Here is a 16,929-nt window from a genome sequence, read left to right as displayed (position 1 = left end):
CTCCTTATTTCTCAACTTTTTCCATGCAAAATTTGTTTATTCCCAAGTTGGAGGGATGTTCTGCTAAATACCAGCTGGACCAAAAAAGTTGATCCAGACCAAAATGATTGAAATGGGGTTATTTTATTTTTCAGTCATGATTATCAGTATTGAGGGATCTGCTGTTGCTGATATCTATGCAGATCTATGGTCTTGGATAAATCTTAGTGATGCTTGTGATATGTCCAGTTGGACATACTCATTTCTTTTAGACTTTGCATTAATTTTATGTTTACTTTGGGGACAGTTGGTTACTTCTAAATGGTTAATTAACATAACAAGAATAAACTCAGTAAGCATGAATGTAGGATTACAATTGCCAAAATTTCTGTCTTCTGCAGAATGAATTGAATTGTGCTTGGTATTGACTGTTTATTCATTATGTTGAGATGACCTGAGAGGTATTAGTATTTAGGTATTTGTTCTAAACGTATGCTTGAGTCCCTATTTTGATATGCTACAAACATTTCAAGTCTTGTGGTGAAGTCTGTAAACATTGTTTATCTCAGTTTTATGGCAGTATTTACCACCACGAAACAAGGAAATACTGAAGTGAAATTACAGTAACATAGTCTGTGTGGTATACACCCTTCTAACTAAAGCAAATGTATCTGACAATTGTGTGTACTTGAGTCACTTTTTTTGTTCAGTCTTGGTGGTAGCTTTAGCCACCTTCCTTCAGATGTTTCTTGATTTGCCTCTCATATTTTATAAGAATTTGGTGAAATATGGTGGTCTTGAAATGTTTTACCTGACTGACAGCTCTGTTTTTCTACCTGCAACTTTCTTCAGCGTACTTTCGTCGCTTTCCCCGCCCTTTATCTTCTTCCTTCTTCGCTGGTCATTTTGCTGCTTCTGAAACCCTCATAGAAATAGCTACTTGATTATGCAGTTTTTCATTTTTTTCGTGTTCCAAGTATGTTTTTCTGTGCATTGTTGCAAGGTCATGGCTGATGAGAGACTCATGATAATGAATTTGTCAGCATGCAGCACACCCAGGGAGTGGGTAGAAAAGCAGCCCACCTTGGGATAAAGCAGGGAATGAATGTGCAGCATGTCAGCTGCTCAGTATACGTCCCATGTGAGCATGGTGTAACTCTTCATGAAGGTGATCATTGATGATGTCTTCTTCTCACTCCCATTTTTCCATCCTTCCCGCCCAGGTACCAGCAAGTTGTCTGCGTAGATCAAGCACGTATATGACATTTGCACACTTTTTGTTTATGCAGAAATTTGGTCTTTGGTCTTTCTCATGTTTGGAAGCGAGCTGTTCAAAGACATTTACATCTTTGATAACAACATTAATGAGAATAAAGTAAAATGATGTTTTGAATGGACCCACGACATGTGAGCTTTGATTGATTAGAGTTTGGCTGGTCCTCCTTCCTTTTGATTTGCATAATTTTTTTATTAAGCCATATGTGTCATTCCTAGTAAAATCAAGTTTTGTGTCTGTATAAAGTAAATTATTACAGTGGGGGACTTGGGAAATGGTCTTTCAAGCAGGCATGTGAAATAGGAGAGAAACACTAGAACAACTGCTGGCCTGGCCAGTGATAATTGTGTCGGTAACTTTATGCTCTATCCTGGAAACTACAGCGAGCTACTAACTAAGCCCTAACTGGCAGCTGCTGGCATTGCTGCACTGGTGTGAGACGCTACTGAGTGGTGATGGTTTCCACAAAATACAACTTCAGATGTTTTCCATTACCGTAACTTGCATTGCTCTGGTTTTCTGGTAGACTTATTTTACACAATATGCCTTTTAAAATACACATTTTCTTATACACGTCCAGTGAAATGAGAGCTGCAGAGTAAGGGTGTTGTGCCCTCCCTGGAAAGCATGTCAAGCTGGGAGGTAGGGTAAGAGATGCGGGTAAAAAATGGTCAGTTTGCTTCTCTTAAAATTCACAAAGGGTGTTAGATCATGAAAGATAATTTTTATGAATTGTAGTGAAGCTCACGGAGTAGGAGTGGAGTACAAAGGGCTTCTTTTTAAATGTAAGAAGCCATCATAGCTATCTAGAAGGTAAATACCCAGGCAGACAGTGCTTTTATCTGAAGTTTTTGGACTTTGCTAGGGCATTTTTATTAGTGGGCATAAAGCAATGGGTAGTAAGACTTTTTTTTTTTAATTTCGTTTGGGGTAATTTTATTGCAGCTGAGGAAATATTTCAAAAGAAAATACTGCAATATGACAGATTAGAAGTGTTTCAGAAATTGAGTTTGACATTTCCCAAATGAGGTTAAGAAGATTAATGTTACAAACTTTATCTTGTTTCAGGTCTCTGTCTTGTCTCTCTTTTTTCTTTTATGGTTTAAAGTTTTTTCTTAGCAACAATGAAAGCTGGATTATAATGATCCTTTTGAAAATGGAAATAATAACGTGATTTCAAGAACTGGGACTTTAAAGAAAAGTGTCAATATTCTGAAGTGTTTAGCAAAATTTTTAAGTATGATACTAGAGTAGGAACTGCTAAAACCAAGAACTTGGTAGGAACTGAAAATATCTACTTATACAGGCACCCTTTGAGCTGTCAGAAAGATGAAGGTTAACTTCAGGGCTTTTTCTTCTTTTTATGCTCTGTGTAAAAGTTGTATTTAGTCTTCAGTTGACTTTTTTTTTTAAAGTGAAGTTCCAGAAAATTATCCTGTTCAGTTTCTTCTGTCCTTAGAAATGAGCTTTGGATTTACCTACGTGTGGGCTGTGTTTCTCAGCAGGAGTGCTTCCTGGCACCAGCTGGGGGGGACCTGCAGAGGTCACAGCAGTTACCACTGGTCCTGCTCCTAGGGCAAAAAATTCTGTGTTTTACAAGAAATTATAGAATGGATGGGATTAGCCGACCAATAAAGCAAGAAGTGTTATTCTTTTCTGTTTAATTCTGTTCATGAGATGTGGTTTACTGAAAAAATACTGAGAATGACAAATGAGCTACCAGGGCCAGTTTTCATCCTCTCTGCACTGAGTCCCAAAGGAGCAGTGTTGTGTGGGTTTGTTTTGTTTTTCTTTGGGAACGAAGTGGAATATGGACAATAATAAAGCTCCCTGCTACACAAATGGTTTAAAATGAGTGAGTTTTCTGAAGGTCCTATGTGCACAGAGTAGTGTTTCAGGGTTTGCAGAGCTGCCTGCAAGCAGCATCTTCCTTCAGAGAGCTCCTCAGTTTAACTTGAATGTGGGAAGAGAGATCATTTTCTACAGCCATAATTTACCAGTTGCCTCCTTTTCCACTGCTATTTAACCTGCTTGTTTTGAAAATTGGAAAAAGGGCTGTGTTTTTCCCATACCATTTGTTTTCCTTCTCTTGCTATGCAGTTTAAAACAAGACAGAGCATCCCTGAAAGGGGGGTCAAAGCAGAAGGGAGGCTGTGGGGGAGAAGAGGCAGAAGGAAAGTGTCTGCATCTCATCTGTTCATGGTCTTATTTGCCAGAAAACCTCCTCAGATCTAATAGGAAGTAAATTTATTCAAAATAGTTCCTTTGCTGATGTCATTCCCCTGAAAATTGAAGCTGGCTGTTGTTGGTTCTTCACATACACTCCAATACATGGTTGTGGCTAAGGGATATCTGACATGTCAACATTTTCTTTTTATATTAAAGGATTCTGGTAACTTTTTTCCCTTGTAAGTGACAGTTTAGCTTGTATTCCTCATACTGTAACTAAATATTTTACGATGGGAAAACTATAGGTTTTGTTTGCAGTGTCTGCTTCTCAAAGACAGATGCAGTAAAAAATTAAACTCTGATTAGAAAGTTAGAGCAGATGCAAAATAGGCAGGCTTTCCAGAGCCCCAAAAGGTAGGGCCACTTATTGAATAGTAACTGAAAATAAATAAATAAATTAGACTTGTTTTCTTGTGAGTATCTGACCCTGGAGGCCTGACAATTTCTGTCTACTTCCCCACCACTTGGAGCTGCTATTTTTAGTGTAACTGTTTTTCTCATTATTCATTGGCCGATGGCTATCAGAAGGCATTGTGAGAAGAGACATGGTGGTGAAAGATTTGTTTGTTTGGTTTTTGGTATGCAGCCAGGAGATAACATTGTTGGCTTTTTGTGTTTGTTTTGACTTTTTAAGAATAGATTTCATATGTTATCAATGTAAGGGAAAGTGCGAGAGAAAACTGTCTCTCCTGTGCCTGAAGCAGTGGAAATACAGGGAGGTCAATATTCCTCCTACCAGTGGTCCAGAAGGGAGGGGAAAAATGGGGCTGAAATTTGTTTGAATTAATATAAGGAATGGAAGTACAGGCCTCTGTTACAAACACAGAGGTACTGGGATAAAGAAACCATTCCTGAGGTTAGCGTTACCCAAGTTTGTGAATGACATAGGCCTTCAGGCTGACAAAAAGAGGGAAAATACAATTAAAATATCTGTTTAGGGTCCCTTATTGTAAGGGATGGAGAGGTACTCCAGACCCTTGATCATCTTTGTGGCCCTCCTCTGGACTTGCTCTAACAGGCCTACATCCTCCTTGTGCTGTGGGCCCCAGGCCTGGATGCAGCACTCCAAGTGAGGCCTCACAAGGGCAGAGCAGGGCAGGACAATCACCTCCCTCCACATGCTGGCCGCTCCTCTTTTAAGTCTGATTTAAATGGCTTGCTTAACACTGCACAAGGGATATTCCCACCTTCTTTTTCCATTTCTGTGCTCCATCAGTCACTCACCTTTCGATGTTGTCAGTTAATGTCCACCCTGCAGTGGTGTTTTGTCTTCTGTCACTTACAGGCACCAGTGCAGTCCCACCATATAGTCTCTCATGTACAGAGAATAGCATGTTATAAACTGAAGACCATAATGTATACCCTCAAAGCAGTTGAATAAGTGCTGCACCAGTGGAATACATTCAGTAGTTTTGGTGTAAAGTATGGCCAGTAGACATGAAGTATATAGATTTCTGCTGTTGATCCTTTCTTTTTACTTCATAGGGAGAATGACAGTGTTTTGTAATCAAGAAAAGAGTGAAATTAATGATTCTGTGACACCTAGATGACTGTTCTGCATACTTTCATTCCCTGCCAAACTTCATGATGCATCAAGTGTTGAGCTTCCACTCAAAATAAAAAGGGGCTATACAGTCCTTAAGAGACTGGGTTTTGTTTTAAAGCAGGCAAGAAATTTCTCAGTTGAATAAACCATATTGTTTTTTTAAAATATAGAATATTACTATAACTTATTCAGAGTTAGATTATTGCCCTAGAAACTCCTGCTTAAACAGTTCAGCAAAAGTAAAAGCAAAACTAAAATAGTATCTCATAGCTGAATGTATTAGAATGGAGCCATAGCAATTGCTGTCAGCTCTGTGTGTGACAAAGTTCTGAAGTAAAATGTAATGCCTTGTGTGAAGTTCCATAGGCTAAAAAGATGATCTTGCCAGGTCTTTAGTAGTCCTGTCGGAAAGGTCAAATGATTTGCCTGTTAACTGGATGTGAAAGAAGTTTGGCTTACCCTGCTCTGTATTAAACACGGCATCTGGTTCTTTCTCTAGCAAGTGGTTGAGCAATGTCAAGTACTTACAATAGGAAGACACCAGAAATTTATTTTGTGTTAATTGTTTCATGGTTCTCTTGAAGGCTTATGAATATTGACTGAGGTGCAAAACCTAGGTTAATGGTGAGTGTATCAGTTTCAGGAGGGTAAAATTTCCTGTCAAGCTTCTGTGTTTATGAACTAATGGGATCAGATGCAGATACCCTTACACCTAAAACTTACTGAATTTGCAGAGCAAATGATCAAAATGCCTATATTAAGTGTGGTATTGTATTGGTAGCAATAGCATTTGGGATTTTTAAAAAAGAATTCCGTAAACAAAAAAAAAAAAACTAACTTAGCATGAAGAATGCAGACATAAATACAGATATGTTTTTGGTGATTAAAAACTTATCTCGCCTCATTGGAAGTTCCATCTGTGAAACACCTTTGTTCTGAACCTTTACGAAGAAAAAGCAGCTTTGCTGTGTTGGGTAATCCCTCTTTCAGACAGCATGGCATAATGGCTTAATCTACAGGTGAAATCTGTAGTATGCCTGCAAATGCTTTTTCTTTCTAATGTACATCTTATGCGTGACAAGTCAGGCATAGTTCAGAGTCCAATGCAGCTAGCTTTTCTTTCATGTGGAGGCCAAAATGTTTTGTGGTTTGTTTGTTTATTTTGAGGGGGAAGGAGGGGAGGCTTTTCTTTGCAGTTCTAGGCTTAGCTTGGCACTGTAAAAGACATGAAGAAGTAGGCTACTGTAACTGCTGGGAAGGTTTGTTTCTACCAATTTGTTGATGTATCTAAACAATTCCTTCTGCAGTGTTCTATATTTTTACTTAATGCATTTTTTTTTTAAAGACCAATGGAGAAGCTCTGTAAGCCAGAGAGGGTTCAGTTTACATTTATTAGAGGAAAGGAGGAATTGAAGGCTTGTAAACCTTTAAACATCAAAGGCATCTTGGTAGAGTAGATAATATTGCTTCCTTTTGGCTATCTGCAGCTCCTCATCAAATCTCAGTGTTTTGCCTCCATGCCGCAGAAGAGTGCTCTTTACATAGTGCTTAAGGTGGCTTGCTAGCAATTCTTCTGGAATGAAAAGGCCTCTCCAGAAATACGTATTTTGGCAAGCAGAGGATATTCAACCCTCAAGGGATAGCATACAAGTCCTTTCTGAGGGACTTGTCTGGATTAATGGCTCATAATGTAGATAGTGATCAGGGGACACAATCAACTTTGCAAAGGAAGCAGTAGTGGTTGGGGAGCAGTCAACATTGCATCCTATCTGGCAACCTGAGTTCCTATCCTTTTTAATTTTTTTTCAGATGCTGTATAAATTGCCTTTGCACACAGATATGAAGAGGGAGGAGGAACATAAAACTGGAAAAAAAACATTGGCAGCTCACTTATGAGCTCATGTAATACCTAACACTTTCCCTACATGAGAACTGGCCCCCCACCCTTCTGCTGGTGGTATTCGCTGGCTATAGAGGGTTGTCAGGGAAAATCTGTGCCTGTATCTCCATGTGAAGTTTCAAAGCCAACTCCGTGGACCAAGCTCACCTCCATCAGTGCCCTAAGCAGGAACAGTAGGTGGGACTGGTGCAGCGGAGTCTTGGTTAGCCTAGCAGGCTCAAGGCAGGTGTCCGGGACAATACCGTCTGGAAGTGCTGAAGCCAGGCTTGCTAGGACATGTCTGTTGGTGTACTAAGCTGTGAAAACGGCCACTGAATGCTCGTTAAATTACAACTTTTGTCAGCTATGGATGCAGTCTATTCTCTCTACTTTCCAGCTGTTGCATTTTGGCAGCTGGCTGTAAGCAAAAGTCATTGTAGCAGGGATTTATATGAATCTACTTTGAGACCATATTCAATTTGTAAATGCAATTATTTTGTTGTTGTGCAGATTGTGTGTAATTTTGTTAATGCCGAGTGTTTTTGCGGCACCAAGGCTTGGGTCCTTGAGTACCAGTGTAATTTTAGGCATGCAGGCTGTGTCTGCAAGGTGACTTCTGCTGAAGGCTCAGCTGATGCTGGTGTGCGTTGCTGCTCAGCACCCTGCTGTGCTGGCTCTTCAAGCTGCTCCCACCAGGACGAAACATTGAGTTGCTTGGAGGAGAGAATGGACCTTTCCCAGCCAACTTTCTGCTTTCTTTCAAGTCTACGTTAGCTGACGTGCGTTAGCCGTGAAAGAACTGGCTAGCTGAGATGTTTGTATGATATCCTGAGAGCTAATTACAAACAGACCTTTAACAATCCAGTCAATCCCCATCACTGAAACTATAGTGCTAAAGCAAGGGGTGGAGGAGTTTTCACGTACATGGTGTATTACCTTTTGCTCTGGAAGCCTAGTAGAGATGCTGTAGCACCTTTATCTTTCCTGTATGCAATTATTGTTTTTTAAAGCGACAGATCAGTACCTCAGAGCTGGTCCTTTTTGGGTAATTTTGTAAAGCTGCCTCTTCTGAATTATTTACTAAAATAACTGAGCTTACGAACAAAATATAGATGAATGGCTTTTTTGGCTGAAAGAATAAATTTTGTATATATATCTGGAAATGCAATCCACTTGCAGTGTGAAAACCTAGTGATGTTTTCCTTGGGATGTGCACTTAAATCTTGGAGACTTGCTGTATCCTTGCAGGCGCAAGTATCACTGACCTTCTCATGTTGGAGAGAATATGATACTCTCTGGTCAGTCGAGTAGCTTCTCTGTGAGGGTATTTCTTCTATCGACACATCTACACTTCAGAATGTAGAAACTGCTGATTATTGAAACTTCAAATGACATTCATTTGTTTTGATATATGCAACCTGATGAAAACTGCTGCTGCTGCAGGTGACAGCCCAGCTCAGCTTATAACCCTGTCCTGGATGGCGTGGGAATAAATAACTGGAAATTGCTCACAGGAAACTCTGATTACAGCAGTCAAAGTAAGGATTTGGGGCAAATCAGTCTGCACTGGCAATTTGCTTTTCAATCACTTGCCATCAGGGAAGGCTAATGTGCTGTTTTTCTCTGCTTGCAAATGTAAGGCACACTCTTGGCAGGGTGATGGAGACAGAAGGGTGTACACAAATGATTTGGGATGCTGTGCTCCTCAACTGGTCAACTGGTTGCTGACCTCATGGGCAGGATGGAGTGCTGTGAGCACTTCTGGTAACTCCCAACACCACCTCTGTCACTCGCTTGCTGTGTGCTGAACTCTGTACCTCACTTTTTATTGCATACCCTAATTTACGCCTGTTCAGATAGCTCAGTAATTACCTCACTGCTGCTCTCTGGCTTCTGTCAAGTTCTGCAGTAAGGACCATGTGCCCCCAAAGGGCTGTTGCAATCCTCAGAATGCCAAATGAGGCTTTGGAGTTCTGTCCTTCAGACTACCTATTACAAACACACCTTTATCCCACAGCAGGAACCTGTTCCCTTGCTAGAAGCTCCTGGGTAACTTGGGGGAGCTAAATAAAGGGGAGAGCTGAGCCCTTACAAGAGGTGATCTTTCATGGAGTAAAGTATCTGGAAAAAGGGGATAAAGACAAGCTTTGTGCAATGTGTAACTGCTGCATTTCAGGGAACTGTAGACTTGAGAAGGGTGGCATGCAAATAATCTAGATTTAAGTGCACTGACATTTATGTAATATTAGCATCAATTCTGGGAAATGCAATGCATAACAATGGGTATTACGAGTTAAGAAATACTTTACTTTGGCATTTAAAACTGCTAACTTCTCAAACTCATTCAAATGTGCTTTTCTAGTGGCCTGTTTTTTTTTTTTTTTTTTATTTTCTGCCAAATAGGTTTGGGTCTTCCAATTTGTCACTTGCTTTTGTTTTAGAGTAAAGGGAAAGGAAGTTGTGCAAGAACCTAACCTATATTGCCTTCAGATTTTTTTTCCCTTTGCCTTTCTTAGCCTAGGGGCACCTGTCTTACTGCTGAAATAAGTTTACCAGGTGTTTTTGCTCTAAATTTGTTTTATAAGAGAAATTCCCCTCAGAAGCCCATGTTATTTGTAGCATTCAGCAGCATTTAAGGATGACAAAATCATATGATGAGATGGGAACTATGCGATTAATAGGAGCTAGGTGTTCATTTATATAGATATACTAAAAAAAGAAGAAAAAACATTAAAAACTGAATATGTACACAGGATATTTGTCAGAAAGCTTTAAAGGACAACTGATAAAAGCTTTAGACCATGCATACCAATGCTATAGGTATTTTTAGGGATTACCTGTTTAAAATTCTTGTCTCTGTTTTGAGTTTTATAAGTTCTACATTTTAAGTTTGTATCCATCCTTTTCCAATTTTTCTCTCATCATGCCAATCCTTGATAGGCTATAATATGTCCTGGCCTACCCTGGCTTTACTGTGCCCATCTCTGGGTTTCTGTTAACCAGAAAAGCAGGCAGGGTTGTGTTATTGGTACAGCTGTAGGAAACGCTTCAGCACAGAAACAAGCTGCTCTTTTAGGGAGCAATTAATGCAGTCTAGAAGTGAGGTGTTGGTTGAAATCACCCAGAAGATACCACCTGGGCTGTCCCCATTCCTTTCCATGCTGTAATGCAGCAGAGCCAAGTTTGTTTTGCTAACAAGGAAAGCTGTGCGTGCAAACCACATGGTAAGGAGGAGGAAAGGTTTTGAGCATCTCAGCAGTAACTGAAAGTAGACATCATGGAGGACCACTGCAGCTGTCTTTGAGGTCTCTTGCTGTCACCCTGCATGCTTGATGCTCCAAATGCATCCCTTTCAAGGGAGACAAGATTGCTCCAGGTCAAAATTGCAGAGAAACCCAGAGCTCCTTCCACTTAGTGGTGCCCTTCTTGGATGCCACAGTGATGGTGAATTTTTCACCATCATTGAGGGAGGTGAGCAAAGGGGGCTGTTAAACCCCAAGTTCTTTGCACTGACATGCTTGCATCAAAATCTGGATGCAATTTAAATCATCTGAATAGTCCCACAGTGTTGTATTGAACGTTCAAGAAAAGTAAGTTTAAAAAACCAAGGAAACCTCAGAGTGTATCTTGGCATCAAAATCATGAGATTAAAAAACACTCCTTATTTCTAGGGCCTGACTCATGGTTTCTGAATGCATGAGGGTGGCAATGCTAGCTCCTATGGTCAAGTAGCATTATAAATATTTCAGGACTTCAGGGCACAGAGCTGTGCCAAATATTTTTTATTTTTTTCCTCCTAACTCCTGAAACTACTGCAGTTCTCTTATAACCTGGACTGTATGTAATTAAACAGGCAGAATGTAAAATCTCCGTTTCTGAAAATGGAGAATCAAATCTAAGTATTTAAATCAATTACATAGTGAATGAAGTGTTGCTGACTGTCTAAAAGCTGCTTTATCGGGACGTGATACATGCAGTCCAGTGTATGTTAAAGTGGCTTGCTAGAGACATGCAGAAATAAACAGTCTGTGGCATGTGTAGTAGAATTTGACCCTGTTAGGAAAAGAAGTAGGGCAAAGTGTCTGCTCGGGAGCAGCGATTCCAGCCTGCAGAAGCACACACAAAGCGAGTAAAAGGGGGAGAAGGGGGAATCACGTGGGGTCTGAACATTTGTTTTTGTCCACCAGCACTGAGCCTTGGGTGTCCTGAAACTCATTCAGCCAAGTCGTAAATGATTTGCCCTTTGGGGGAAGTGTGTTTCTATTAGCTGTCCCAAGGTGTTGCATGCAGCTGTAAGCCCTGAGCATTGAAGGCTGGAGGTGGTGAGATGCTGGTGTGTCACTTGCGGGGTCACCTCTGGCAGCACGGGGAGGAGTGGGCAACCTCATAAACTTCTCCAATGCCATTTGCCAGGAATCCTGAACCGGGTTCCTCTGTGCTTTCAAACGAGAACTTGAGCTGCGAATTTGCTTTCTCTGATCACCAGATACGTGTGCGTAAACCAGCCAAGATGGAAATGCAGGTGGAAAGCAGTGGGTGGTGGGTCTCTTCTGTCCTGTCCGCTGTGTATGGGCTCACCAAGGTTCTATACTGGGATGGAAAATAGAGGATGAATATGTACTTATTTCTATAATTTGTTCATCATGAGTGTGGTGGTGTGTGGATGAACCCCAGGTGCAAAGGTAGAAGAAGACCTCAGTCCATCAGGAATTTCTGGGCATGCTTCACATGTTTTATTTATTTATTTATTTATTTTTTCCTGACTGGGAGGGACAAATCTTCAGCTAGAGAAGGTGTTGCTCCAGAAAGTTTTTGTTTGTTTTGTTTGCTGCTGTTTTCACAAGTATGTGTCATACGTGGGAAATCCCTGGAATTAGGAAAAGTAGTGTGGCAGGCAAGATGCTGAGCAAATGTGGGGAGAAGTAGATATGGAGATAATAGCAACCTGAACTTCTTTTTAAGATGTCTGAGAAATACCGTGCTTGGTCATAAGTTTGTAATTCTTTAAAAGGCAATAGAACAAAGATGCTGGAAGAAGGTATGGAAAAGTCTGCATGATATTGCATGAATATCTAAGTTTAGCTTCGGTGTCTGGGCCCAGACATTGTAAACTGTATGGGACTAATATAGGTGAACTAGCAATTTCACTTTCTGCAGAGAGGAATGAATAATGTCTACAGTCTGCACTTTATTTCTCTATATGCGACTGTTTAAAATGAGGTAAATAACAGCAGTGTAACAAGTAGCACACCACAGTTACTGCTCGGACACAATTTTGACTGGCTCATCTAACACGTTTATTCTGAAAATTGAATTTCAGTGTAAGAACAGGTTTAATATTGTACAGTTTAAACTATCTTAGACTTTTTTTTAACTAACTCATTGTGGAAAATTGGAATTAATACATTCCCCTCGAGTGCAACTCTAACCTTAATATCTTTTCCTTTCTTCATGTGGTTCACTTTCTATATACAGGAATATGACGGCTGGCATGATGCCTCCTTCTTGAGTCGTGCAGTTGAACATTTCTGGCAGCTGGATACGTGTGGAAAGCTGTAAAGTGACAAATCTGTTTCTCATACCTTTTGTAGTCTGTTTTTCATCAGATGGAAAAATGTTAATACCCACTGAACTTTCCTCCTTTGGCTCACCCAGACAGTAATTTACTATAGCATTTCCTGTACATTGTCTCTGTGTGTGGAGCTCATGCTTTCCATCCCTGCTGCCTCACAGAGCCTCACCAAGGTGCTGCATCTCCCCAGGATGCTCGGGGTGTTTTGCAGGACAGCACCAAGCAGCTACATGGGATGGTACTCTAGAAAACTTGCGCAATGGAACTTATCCATCATCCGAAACAAAAATCTAAAGTGAAACTTTACTTTCTGCTTTACTTTCTGTATTTGTTGAAATGCTGCTGCTGATGTTTCCCGTATGTCTTTGCAAGCAAATTTGTTAGAACTTTTGGAGATTTCCTAGTCAAGATGCAGCCAGCCTACAAAGGGTTTTCCTCTCCTTTTAAAACTGTCACCCTTCTGTGATTTCATTGATGACTGCCTTGAAGAAAAAAGTTTAGACTATCCCAAATTTTCCACATGTTAAAATGTATTTTGGTGATAGCAAATGAATATTTTTAAAAGAGGTGAATATAACTCTTGTTTTCAAGAGAATTTTATTCACCTCTATTAATGTGTTTTGGCTTCAGAAACCTGCAGACAAATGAAGAACATGGCATAGAGCTGATTTGGCAGATGAGTATTTTACGTTTCTTCAGGCTACGTGAAGTATTTTGCGTTGTTTATGGGCAAATACCCGATTTTAGCTAACTCTGTCATAGTGCTTTAGAGTCTAAGCAGATGCTGAATTTTTGAGTCCTCAGAAACCCAGGTATTGGGATCTATACATGTGATCTGGCAAGCTCTCCTCCAGTAAGTAATCACCTGACGATGGTTTTACGATGATACAGCTTTACCTTCTCTTTTTCTTCTCCACTTGGGCACTTAAATACTAACTGTGCACACAAATTTTCAGCAGTTAGAGCTTTCCCAGTGCTGGTACACAGCCTTGCTGTAGAGCAGAGGGCTTTCTGGGGGGACGGAGCAGTGAGAAGCATTGAAAGTAGCTCTGAGGTCTCACCTTTGGCACAGAGATGGATGCTGTGGTGATGAAGGTGCCTGGAGGAAAAGCATGCAAACCTTGTTTTCTGACAGCAGATGGAGAGTCCTCTCTAAAAGTTTTCCTTGGCTAACCCACTTTAACAGTTTATTTATTAAAAACATGCAGTGTTAAGCCCAGAACTCCAAATTTTTGGGATTTCAGTCAGTAACTGTTTCTCTACTAAAGATGCCTTTTTTGCTAAACTCTAGCTTTCCAAGCAAGAAAAAGGTTATCTTTTTCTTTAAAACAAAGCTTGAAAAAAGGTGTTTTTAGCCTTGTAAGCATGCCTTGCCCTTCCATTTTACTACTGAAACTGTAATTTGTTCCTCTTCTTGTCTCTTTTCCTCCAATTTTCTTAAGGCTTGGAGGTCTCCTCAGACCTCAAATATTGCACTGGGGGGGGCGGATCTTTGATTAGCTGAGCCAGGCTACAGGAAAAAAAAAAGTAAGGACCAAAATGTGAACAGCCACACCCTTGAGGGAGGACAAGGATAACACCAACAGGCAGTTCACTGAAAAATTTACTTAAAATATTTTTCAAAGGTGGATTTTGAAATGGATTTTTGAAACTTTACTTAGGACACTATTTTCTTTTTGTCAAAAATATCTTGTTGAAATTCGTCAAAGTCAATATGTAAGTTACTGCAAGGATTAAAGAGACCCATGTTGATATAGGTAGGTTTTTGTTTACTAGGTTTTAATACAGACATGAAAAAATATGTATGCGTGTGCCTCTGCATGTTTTATTTCAGTGCTGCAGAAGGATGAGGAGAGATGTTGCAACACTAGCTTTTTGTTCAAAGCACAAACTGACCTGCCGCCAGCAGAGGCTGGAAAGCTGTCATGTAAGGATCTGCTAAAGGAGAAATCAGGGGTGGTTTCCTTAGCACAGCTTTATATTGACACCTACCAGTAACAAAGATGGTAACAAATATCGACAGGGTATCTCTTAAAGAATTTTTCAGCAAACTACTGTTACCAAAATATATACTTTTTTTTTTTTTTTTTTTGAGGTGAGCAGCTCAGTCTGGGGCACATTCTGTCTCGGAAAGCACTCACTGCAGCCCTTGGTCCAAGACCAGAAGCTTGCTTATGGGAAAAAAAAAAAAAAAATACATGCACTGGCAACCCCCTGGGAATGGGGGGAAGTGTGGCTGCCACGTCCTGCAGGACAGCTTCATTCATGCAGTGGTTTCCTATGGCTTGACCCTTCTCCTACCTGGCAACAATGTCATAAATGGTGATTGAATTGTACTTGAATATACTCTGAAAACCAGCGTATTTGACAGTTGTTAAACTTTCTTCGTATTTTTCAAGCCCCCTCCTCACCGTCTCTCGCTGGGGTCTCAAAGGAGGAGTGATGAGTTTCATTGCCAAATTAAATGCCACTTAGCGAGAAAAAGTCCCCTTTTTTTTTTCTCGTTTTGATTGTTCTACCCTATTTTTGTTAAAAAAAAATAAAATAATTATACCTTTTTTCCTCCTGCTGGCAAGATCATTGCAATACCTGAATAAAATACCAGCCCTTAAAGGGAACTAGTACACCACACTTCACTGGCAGTATTGTGCAGGATGCTGCTTTGTTTCATATAATTTATTTTTACTTAGTGTTTTTTTTTTTTGATATGAAATCACACAGTTTATTTACCACGTGAAGCAGCAGTGGTTTGAAATGCCTCGGTGTTTCACTTTTTCATGTCACCCCTCACTCAGGTAGCGCTCTTGGCAGTGCCACTGCCGTGGGTCAGCCTGTCCTTTGTCCCGGTTGTGTCCTGCTGCCCTGCCCGGCCTGGCTTCGTGCACTGCATGTGATGGGCACACTGCTGAGAGCCATGTTGGCACTCCCTGCCCTCCACCTGCTGTCCTCCTGCATTTCCCTGTGCCCTTGGAGTAAGGGAGCCCTTCGTTTTGTGCTAGATACCTGCATGCCTTCTGCATTTCTGCTTTAAAATGGGGCTTCTGCTGGGAAGCTTTGAAGACCCAAGCTGTAAATTGGAAGAGACTGTGTAAATTGGGAGAGAGCTAACACGTTTTACTAAATGTTAAAACGTTTATAGGAAAATCTGAGGCATGAGGGAATGTAGAGCACCATAAATAAACAGTTTGCAATTGAATTTCATTTGTCTGCTCTAAAATTTATCTGCATTCAATCTGAGACCCCCTCCAAGCATCTGCTCTGTTTTCCCCTTCCTTGGGATACCTCTGCACATTCAGGTTTGGCAGAAGCATTAACTAAAACCTGCCACTCTCAAAAACTGAGCACTGTGGCCCTCTGCTTGCATTGCTTCACCAAAGAGCTGGAGACGAACCTAAAGGTTGGCTATCAAGCAGCCTTGTAACATAATACACCAGCAATGTATTAACGTGACGTACCAGCTTGATGTGCCGGGGTTTTAAATAGCTTGCATTCATCTCCCCAGAGTACCAGAGGAAAGTTTAGACCCTTGCTGAGCAGCCCATACCAAAGTTGGAGCTTGCCGTTCAACACGTAGCTCCTGGGGGCATGTGTGTCCCTCCTGGAGGCTCTCCCTGCCCCTAGCTCTAGCTTGCTGCTGCTTTTTCCTTTTCAAAACTAAAGTACAGTGACAACTCTGGAGGCAAGCTCATTTCCTATTCTATATCTTCCCCCAGATAAATAACTACTCATCCTTGTTGCTTTCCACCCCAGGTATCACTGGACTAGGCTAGAGTTAGTTTATTTTTATTTGTAGATGCTTAATAGGAGTAAAACAGCATTTGACTGACATCAGGTTTTTAGGTCGCCATGCTAAAATGTCTCCAGTGGATGATGCTTAAAATCTAAAAACAGTATTTAAAAATACATAGTTGTGCAGAACCAAATCAGAGGACTTTTATGCCAGTAAATTTTGCATTCCATCAATCAAAAGGGAGATAAGGTAGATAAATAAAAATATTTTTCTTCAGGGGACACTGTTACTTGGCTGTGAGACTAGCACTAATTTCTTCAGGCAGAATTCTAAGAAACTAAGGGTTTGCCTAGGATTGCTTTTGAGTGATTTGTGTTCATGTGGCTCATGATGTTACCCAAAACTCTCTTCCAGTCTGGGGTGGCTTCCTCTGCAGCTGCAAGTGTCATTAGTTGGCCTTTACAGTTCAGAGAGTTCCTAAGCCCCTTCACTAATAATAACCCTAAGTAGGAGGGCACGGTCTGAAGTCAGTCTGTATGGCTGCAGCCCTGCTGTGGCCCTGACCCCGTGTTCCCCCCCAGCCCATATGCTACTGCTCATCTGTTCGCATGCTCTGCTGACACTATATTTCGTTTTAGCTGTCAACTTTTCAATTAGTACCCTAAAAATTAGTTTCTGGGAGAATTACCTTTAACTGCAAGGCTTTTTATAATTACTG

The 16,929-nt window shown here is 40.7% G+C and overlaps 1 protein-coding gene and 1 long non-coding RNA gene across 10 annotated transcripts in view; both read left to right on the top strand.

Annotated features, from left to right (window-relative positions):
* PDLIM5 (PDZ and LIM domain 5) overlaps window positions 1–16,929 on the top strand; it is a 130,918-nt gene that overhangs the window by 5,974 nt on the left and 108,015 nt on the right. The window lies entirely within an intron of this gene.
* Window positions 287–1,374, top strand: LOC118246354 (uncharacterized). The gene is made up of 2 exons (XR_004778147.2): window positions 287–440; window positions 1,203–1,374. It is a non-coding gene; the product is annotated as an uncharacterized LOC118246354 (long non-coding RNA).

This window comes from Cygnus atratus, chromosome 4, assembly GCF_013377495.2.
Source record: "Cygnus atratus isolate AKBS03 ecotype Queensland, Australia chromosome 4, CAtr_DNAZoo_HiC_assembly, whole genome shotgun sequence".
Taxonomy (NCBI): Eukaryota; Metazoa; Chordata; class Aves; order Anseriformes; family Anatidae; genus Cygnus; species Cygnus atratus.
This window is presented reverse-complemented; position numbering and strand designations above follow the sequence as displayed.